This window comes from Tachypleus tridentatus, chromosome 1 (assembly GCF_004210375.1).
Source record: "Tachypleus tridentatus isolate NWPU-2018 chromosome 1, ASM421037v1, whole genome shotgun sequence".
Classification (NCBI taxonomy): Eukaryota; Metazoa; Arthropoda; class Merostomata; order Xiphosura; family Limulidae; genus Tachypleus; species Tachypleus tridentatus.
This window is the reverse complement of record NC_134825.1, coordinates 139,056,827-139,066,493: the sequence shown is the minus strand read 5'-3', so window position 1 is coordinate 139,066,493 and position 9,667 is coordinate 139,056,827. Positions and strand designations below refer to the sequence as shown.

General features: G+C 29.2%; 1 long non-coding RNA gene across 1 annotated transcript; it reads left to right on the top strand.

Moving 5' to 3' along the window:
• Window positions 1-1,712: 1,712 nt before the first annotated feature.
• Window positions 1,713-9,406, top strand: LOC143225444 (uncharacterized). The gene is made up of 2 exons (XR_013013855.1): window positions 1,713-1,749; window positions 6,369-9,406. It is a non-coding gene; the product is annotated as an uncharacterized LOC143225444 (long non-coding RNA).
• The last annotated feature ends 261 nt before the right edge of the window (window positions 9,407-9,667 follow it).

The following is a 9,667-nucleotide window of genomic DNA, read 5'->3' as shown; positions in this document are numbered from 1 at the left end:
TCCATGGATATTGTAGATCTGCTATTTTTGCAATAGATGTCTCCTGTATCCTTTATCACCATACCTGTCTTCACACCAGCTCAGTTGAATTGGCCAGTATTGCAACCACTTTGTATTTGCTGTAGTTTCATACTATAACTTTCAAAACAGTATGTGTATGTTCACAGAATTTGACAGACAGACTTTCAGTAAGCATTACAAGTCTTTTGTGCATGAAAAATCATATGTTTTAACAAAGGATTTTTACTGAAACTTTTTCTGTGAGTCTATTGAATCTTTTTCAGTAAGACTTTGTATTTTATCTGCTATTTCCTTTACCTTCATGATATACTGGATTCTTCAGAAATTATGAAAGTATAAAGAAAAGCAGTAAAATCAGAAATAAAAGTGAACAGCTTTGCCCTTTATTTTTCTTATTATTCATCATAATGTTTCAAAGTACTTCTCTTCAGAGTTTGAACTGCTAAACATTTCACATGTATTTTCTGTGTTGATTTTATTGCCAATAACTAAAGTTATAGCTGTTTATGTGGAAGGAGGTAAGTACCTATCAGTTACATATTTTCATTGTAGGAAAATAATAGCCTTTGTAAACACATTAGTCATATGCATTTATTACATTAATTTTTAAAACTTTCCTCTTTCTGCATATCAGTTAGTCTGAAGATGGGTGCAAGAGAGGAAGTGGAAGATTATTCATTGTGCAATGACTGTGTAAATGAAAAACTGATTGAGATACTATTCTTTTTTTATTGCTAAATCTTATGTTATTGTTTTCATTTTAATGTAATTCTTCACCTTTTTGTAGATAGTTTAACTTGTTTTTCAGGTCCCTTCACAGTCTGGGTCTTGACGAATATATATTTTAATCAAGCCTATTCTTGCTATGAAATATTAGTATCTTCTTCTAAGCTTCTTCAAAAATGTAGCATGTCTAAAGTTGTTATGGCTACTTTCACCTTTTGTTTTGAGAAGAATAGTTTGACAAAATGTACTGATTTACCATTCAGGCTCATCTAGTTAAATTGCTATTTGTTTAGTTACTCAGATGGTTGTTAGTTTGAAGTTTGTGAATATTTGGCTGACAACAGAGATTAGATTTGATTTGAAAGATTTGGTGATCAGATACCTTCGGTTTTGATAACTCACTTTTAAGCACTGATTTCACAACTAATTATGAAAGTTTTTTAATTATTTATAAAAATAATTTTTAAAATTAGTATTACAGAGTTTCACAAGAAGTAGTTGAGACAAAAAGTTCACAGAAAAGTAAATTTCTGAATCTGATAATTTCAGAATTGAATAATGTCAAAAAGTACAACTTTTACAAAAGGTGTTCTACAATTATATAAAACTTATAGAAGGCATTATCAGATAATCTTATACTTGCTTTCATTTTGGTTTGTTTTTTTCTGCTAAAGTTTAAGTTCATCTTGTAGAGTAACTACATTTCAGCTGCTTCAATTTAACATAGTTTAAGTATTAGTCATGGTTAATGTATTTATTCTCTTTTTCACTTATAATGTCAATTTTCTTTAAATGTAACAGTGGGGTTAAAACATTTTGTGTATGTTTTAATAAACTTAATGGTCTTATTTTAGTTCTATGCTAAAACTTGAAAATATTTTTTTGTCTTGGTTTATTAAACAACTAAGTGTGATATGAGATCTTTTAACCAATATAGGTGCCTTACTGCTTCAGCAGCAAGTTTACCAATGCTATTCAACAAGAAGTTATTGCAGCCATTAGGTATGTATTTTTCTGAGTAAACTAAAGTTTCCATATATATTACACAATATTGTTGCTGTTATCTGTTTCATATATGACATTTTTAAGAGGGTGTATTACATTTTTTAAAATAAAATATAAATTTGATCCAGAATCATTTTGAAACAGTTTATGTATTTGTTACAAAATAATATTTACTTTTGTAACCTTAATATTAATAATAACAGTCATATTAAAATATGGATAGGTATTGTTACTACTTTTCTAGTGAGAAACAAATTCAGATGAATACAATGAAACAAACCTCTGTAATTTAACATAATTTTTATTAATTATATTAGGCCTATTGGTTTACAGTGCATCAGTTTTCATTCAACATGATAATATGTAAAATTTTTATAATTTTATTATACGATTTATTTTTAAGAAAGGGCACTTTTGTTCATTATTTGATATTCTAGAAAATACGTAGATTGATTTGATGGATTATTTTCAATTGATAGTTTACTTCTAAAATGTTTCTTATGTTTAAAGATGTTGGCACAATTGGTTGAATAGTCTTAAGAACTTTCAGTACCTCCATTTTAGGTTATAACTATCAAACACAAAAAATATGGAATAAATTGTAAAGAGAACCTCAAGACATTTTTAATAATATCTGAAATGAGCAATATTATCTTCAGCATCACACCTGCCAGTTTCTTCAAACCTGGAAAAATAATCATAACCACCAATACTTCATAACATTTGTTAAAACATTTAACATACCTCAATGTAGAGTGACATTAACTAGTTCCATTTAGACAGACATCTTGTATTACTTATACAGAAAGAAGGAAAATAATTTGTTTTTATATAAAGATTTTTCCAGGATGTATATCTGCAGTGGAATTTTAGTTTGTAAAACCTACAATTATAATCTCTTTACTTGCAAGTAAGTGTTACAAAGACTGCAGGATTCTTATATATACAATTGCCTTTTACTTGAGCTTATTTCTTGCTGAAGTGATAGAGTGAAGGTAACTTATTAAAATAATCTAGAATACAATCCACTTCACAAAAGGATGTGAAGTGCATCCTTTAACAGCATACACTGCTGTAGTATGCCAACTTCATCTTTCAAATGTTTGATACAAATTATATTGCTATATGATAATATTGATGTCATCATATTTTACCTTTTCCTGATCTGAATAAAGTATATCCTTATTTGGATATCTTCAAGTAATTTTCTAAATTTTCTTGCAGTTGTTCTGTATGTATCTAGGTATTTTTTTAGTAAACAGAATGTATGAAGGTCGTAAATAGGCACTTCACCTTTTCTTTAAGTAAAGTTACAATGATTGTTCAATGAAAGTTTATATTTATTATGTCAGTGTCTGTCCTCATAAAGTGGGTAAGGATATTTCACTGGTGACATAGATAGTTGTGCAAGTTAATATGAGTTAGAAAGTTCCCTTGAATATGATTATTTGTAATAGTAAATGAAAGAGATAATATAAGAACTATAGGATACTGCACAAGAGTCATGGTTTAACTTAAAAGTTTAATATCACATTCTTCTAGTTTCTTTCGTTGTCATATGCAGATGTTTTACAAAAGTTCTTTCCATGCAAGCAATCAGTTATAATCATTTTATAAAATATAGAAGCTGTCCAGTATGTTGGTAATTTTCAGTTTGCACTAGAGTGAATAAATATATTATTTTTCATTATTTGTTCAGTTATATAACTTGATGTTCATGTTTGAAAATCATTCAGGGCTAACCAGATTTGAGAACTGAGCTGCACAAGTGCATGCTGAGGAAGAAATCACACTATCTTTAAATGCACAGTGGTATTCTGTGATGTGCCATGAACTAATCCAGTACATTATTATGGTTATAGGATTGAAATACAGAACAAAATCTGTTCCTTGTCCAGAAAGCAGATTAGGCTCATCTTAACAGTTACCTGTTATAAGTAGAAGTGGCTGGAACTAGCTACACAATTTTCTTTTGTTTCATTGTTACAGTTTCCAAAAGAAAATGTATAGCTGCAAGAACATCTAAAAGTTATGGTTGATGATTATTCAAGCAATTTGTATACAACATAATTTAAGTAACTCAGTAAGCTGTCTGTTTAATACACTGATTATTTGTAGTATCAAATGGTTCATTTGAAAACCAGTAACTTCACATTGATACAGATGACATGCATCTATTAATTCATCTGCTATGAAGATTTTTTTGGAGAACAAAGGGCATAGCTAATACTAAGATATATTTTACACTGTTGGTTATAAGCTTGAAGTTTCCAAATATTTGTCTGACAGCAGAGATTACATTTGATCTGATAGATATGATAATCAGGTACCTTAAGTTTTGATAACTCACTTTTAAGCACTGATTTTACGATCAATTATGAAAGTCTAATTATTCATAGCAGTGTCAACAAAATTTAAGTTAGTATCACAATGTCTCACCAGAAGCAGCTGAGACAGAAAGTCCACAGAAAAGTAATTCACTGAATCTGACAATTTATCAAAATTAATTAAGGTCAAGAGGTACAACTTTTATAAAAGGTGTTCCCCTATTATATGAAACTCATATAAAATGTTATCAAATAATGTTTTGTTTTTTTTCAACAAAAACAACAGTTTTGGTTTTAGTCTGAAAAGATTGGTAGGTGCTCAGTTGTTATGCACTTCAGATTAGTTTCTAGATGCTAACAAATCAAACTATATGCACACTTAGAATTTCTTTCAGCACTCAAGGTGATTTTCGTGCTATGCCATTTGGCCAATATAATGTATGTACCACTTTCAAAATGCTGAAGTAACTTACATTTAGAGAACTAGAAGAAAAGATGTGCTTGCTCTGTTGTCACTGACATCTTGGTGTTTGGTCTGCTGTTAAAAATTCTAGCTATGTATCTGAAGAGATGAAGAAGATAGATTTCAAGTTGAAACTAAATAATGCTGAAACATATTTTAAGTGGACTGAAGATCATCACTAAGCATTCTGCTGCTTGAGATATGCTTTAATCAAGATTCAAGTGTCAGCATATGTAAAATCAGATAGTTCATTCATCTAGGATACTGATACCAGTGATATTACAATTGGAGCAGTGTTGTTGCAGTTGCAAGACAGATTAAAATTTATATATGTATTTGTGTACCCAAGTTGTGCACTGACAGCTCTTAAATGCAAATTTTGCATAACAAAGAAATAATTTATTGCAATTATTATATCTGTTAAACATTACTACCCTACTTGTATGATATTTTAGAGGATAGGGCAGCCTAGTTGAACCAATATGTCCCTAGTTGTCCCTATATATTATGTTAAGATCTTGTGATAACAAATTAACCTTTATTACTGACATGAAAAATATTATTTTAAAATACTGGGTTCCTTAATCAGAACTCCAAAATATTCAGACCACTAGTTTATTTGCTTTAAGGTTGTGGCTTTGGACTGAGCAAGACAGACTGTAAAGTCACTGGCTCAGAAGTATTTTCAAGAATGTCAAAACATTCATATCTTCCTTACGAATAACCGTTAAAATAAACCTATAAATGAATACAATTAGAATAAAACACAGTACTGTCTAAAATATTGTCCAGGTTTTCTTCAAACTAAAACCCATCCATTTTAAGCAAACAATGAGAAATGGGACATTTTGCTCCACATAATAGTTTTTCCAGTGTAGATGTACTTGGATTAACAAATTATAAATTTTTGATTACAAGTTAATATTTATTATCAATACATGGTTTTCCACTTTTTAATTTGTATCCACATTGAATTTGTGTTTGTGCAGAGTTAAAATTCTACCAGGACTAACTTGAGCTGCTTTGTCATTTTTATGTTTATACAAAGATTTTCATTTTCAAAATAGAGGTCCACCCAACTGAGTACCTTAATTTTTTGAGAATTTTATGTTATAGTAATTTTATAGGGTGAGATGTAATGCAGTTTGCATTATTAAATGTGAGTGAATAAAATGTATAAGAAAGTGTTTTTTTCATGGATGTTATCTGTGCAAAATCCATTCATTGTAATTACTTCACTGAAAATGTGCAGTTATCAGTAAAGAGCACTCCATCAATTCGTGAAAATTTAATTTTTGTTTGTTCAAAAATAACTATATGTATATATGTGTACGTGTGTGTGTGTATAGATATACATATTTCAAATGTTTGAATACAAATTATTAAAAAATTATAGAAAACTTTCTTTCTTCTAGGATAGGATTATACAGAAAATCACTCAATTGTATATTTATGCTATAAATAATTTTGGAAACATGTATGATAACGAACAAAAATTATGAATTATCACTTTATTCTGTATGCATCATCTATACTGCATTTGTTGCTTTTCTTAGCATTACATTATTTAATTTTCATATAATTCAAAGATTTGGCTTACATGGGTCAAAGTACCCCTATGTACTCCTATAGGATTAGGGAATGTTTCTTCTTGACTCCTCATAAAAATTTTTAATATAGTGTTAAGGAGGACTATTTGCCAAAAGTGAATTCACTGTAAGCAGTTTCTTTGTAAGTGAAGTAGAATTGAGCCATACTGTTAAAATAAACTGCCTTGTTCTCTTGCATTGTAGTGTTTCTGATGTTTAGTATGTTTCTTCTCTTAGGTGGTGCAACCAAGATCTTACCCTTGGTATAGGCAGTCAACAAAATTGCTATTCTGAAAGTGCTATGAAGGCTGACGTTGATTTGGTTATGGATGGCTATAAGAAGAAAAACTAAAATTTACTGATGTAAATAAGATGAAAACTCTGAAAAATATGACACATCAAATTTTTCAGATAAATATTTTAGTTATATATGATTTGATGGAATTCTGATTTAATTAGTGAGTGTTATAAACTTTTGAAAAATTGCTTTTGTATTTTTTAATAAAACCATAAACAATTGTATATTTTCTGTTTTTGTATTTCTAATATAACATTCTTATTAAAACCATAGTTTAGAGCATAAATGGAGTTCAGAACCCAATTTTGAATATACAGTTTCTTTTATGATTATGTTGAATAGCTTTTAGTACTGGGCTATATAAGATACAAAAATTACTAACTGAAATCGTTTTAGTTTGATAGATTAAAAATATTTTGTCACCAAAATGGTTACATAATACATCTTTTTTACTGTTGTTTATAAAGAAGCTGGATGTTAGTTTCATTACAAGTATTGGTTAAGTGTTTAATATATATGTTTATTAATTTCTGTATTAATTATATAATTTTACACATATTTTATTATGAAAATTATTTTGCATTGTTAGCTTAGTATATAAATTTAACAGTAAATTTCCTAAGCTCCCCAAACATCATGGCATATTAGTAAAAGTATGATTTATGACTGAAAGTGGTATTACTAGAAAGGTTTACACAAGTGATGAATAAATGCATTCAAATTATTATAAAAGAATGGTATTTTAAACTATCTATATTAATTAATGTGATAAGTTTTAATTCTGATTTGTAAGTAGCTTGCTTTGATCAAAGTCTGTAATAACATATTACTTGTTTAATGAATAAACCATATAACTAGGTTAATTTACATAGTTTGGCAATGGAGTAGACTTGGCTATTATAAACAGCATTTTTTGTATGAAAGGACTGAGTACAAGTATTACACGTACTGGTTTAATAGAGTTGTTATTCAATATCCATAAACATTTTATTCAAAAGTTTCCTAATATACACTAACTAGCTAGCCACCTTATTAGAACCAATACCCAATAATGGACTGGGTGACCTTTTACATAAAAAACAGTATAGGATCCTCAAGGTGCTGGAATGTGTCATGAAGGATTTTTCTTCATTTAGTCATTAATATTGCATGCAATTCATGGAGTGAGGCAGACAGATTATTGTGATAGTGAATGCCTTTTTTAAACTCATCTCACATGTGCTCAGTTGGATTGAGATCTGTGGATTGTAGTAACTGTAGTAAATACCTGAAGTTTCTCTTATTTCTCTGCAACCATACACACACAATTTTGGCATGGTGGTTGTAGGTATTGCCATCTTGCAAATAACCATCTCATCATGATACACATGAAACATCACTACATACAGTTGTAGTGGAATGTTTAGGCAGAATAGACATAGTGTGTTGTAGAACATTAATTAGCTGCAACTGTCTGTTGAAGAAACATATGACATTTCAGCTTCTACTTCTAGGCTGAAGCCTTCTTCTAATTCTGAGAAAGATCTCAGTATACATGCTTTAACATTCAATAGGCAATTACAGTGCATTAAAGTTGTCACAGATAACCTATAAAATTCATTTTGTCTTCTGAAGTGACCAATGGGCCCAGGATATGCCAAGAAAATATACTCTAAACCATGAATCATACACCTGAGGCCTAGACAGTTGGCACCACACAAGAGAGATTAAGTATTTTGTGTTGCTTTCTCCAAACCCTATCTTCTCCCATCTATGCATAAAAGAGCAAAGCATGATTCATCAAATGACACTACTTTTTTGCCAGTTTTCATTAGTTTAATCTCTCTACTCTTTACACCACTCAAAGCATTTATTCATGTTACTAACTGAGGTAGCAACTTACTTAATGGTCTCATACTGTCATACTCCATTTTTTACATTATTTCAGTTTTTGTTGTTTTATGATGTTTTATGTGACTATGTTTATGGCCACAATTCTCCATCACAGTGACATTTTATTCACCTTTTTATCGTTGCTAATAAATCAGAATGACCAGTGTGTTGGAACTGCCTACCAACAAATCTGTCATGACCACTGTAACACCTGTTAGATGTGCAACCATCATTATGCCTCTTTAGATGCCACAATCCATGAATTAAAATGGCAGGAAATGTGTTCTATCTAGCCAATTATAGTACTGATGGAATCACCAAAACATCATGTGATCAGTATAATTTGCATCTGTAACTCAAGTCAAGCCCAAATCTGAAATTGTATATAAGTCTTAATAAAGTAACCAGTATGTAACTTATTGAAGCACATATGTCCAATACATTTTACTTTGTTTCTTTTAAAATTACAATAATAAAGCAAAACAAACATTTCAGTTCCAATTATTTTTTATTCTCAACCTTAGTAATGTTATCATTAGGAGATTTTGAGATAATGATATAATTTATACTATTTCTGTTAAAAAAATCCAGAATTATTTTAAAAATAAAAGTAAAAATATATTGCTCTGAAATCAAGACAGAAATGTTAATTAATATTACACAACAACCTACTCTCAATTAGCCAATTTTTTAAAAATAAGTACAGGGAAATATTAGAAACTTAACAAAATTGTTGAAAGTTACAATAAAACCTTTTCTGGATATATATCTGTATGCAATATATATTTAAAAACTAAGCAGGTACTACCACAAAATATAAAAAGACAAACAATTAATGTTATGAAAAGAAATACTTACTGTATGCTGCTAAACATGAAACAAACCCTGACAATTGATGGCCACATACTATTTTGTTAAAATTTAGTTATTCAAGTATAAGTGTCTATTAGTGAAAATTTTTATTTCAAAAATCCAATATTTTGTTTTGAAAGGTTAGAAAAGATGTATTAATTAGAATGGAGCAAGCTATAAGATATTCAAATGTGATAATTAGTGCAATAAACGTTGGAGGTATGTAATAAAAGAGATTTTTTTTCTTTAAAAATTGTGAAACATACACAATAAAGTTTGAACATTATAATCAAACTGAAAACAAAATAGAGAAGGTTCAAATAAACTCAAAATACAAAATTGTGATAACAAAACAAGTGAAAGTAAAATTCAAGATTTTTACAATATATACATATACAGTATTATGGTTGTTCTTGCCCAAGGTCCTTCCACTGGATGAAGTGGTGATCTTTCAGAATCCTTCAGCTCACTTAGTGAATGAATCTATAAAATGAGTAACACATACTGATTACTT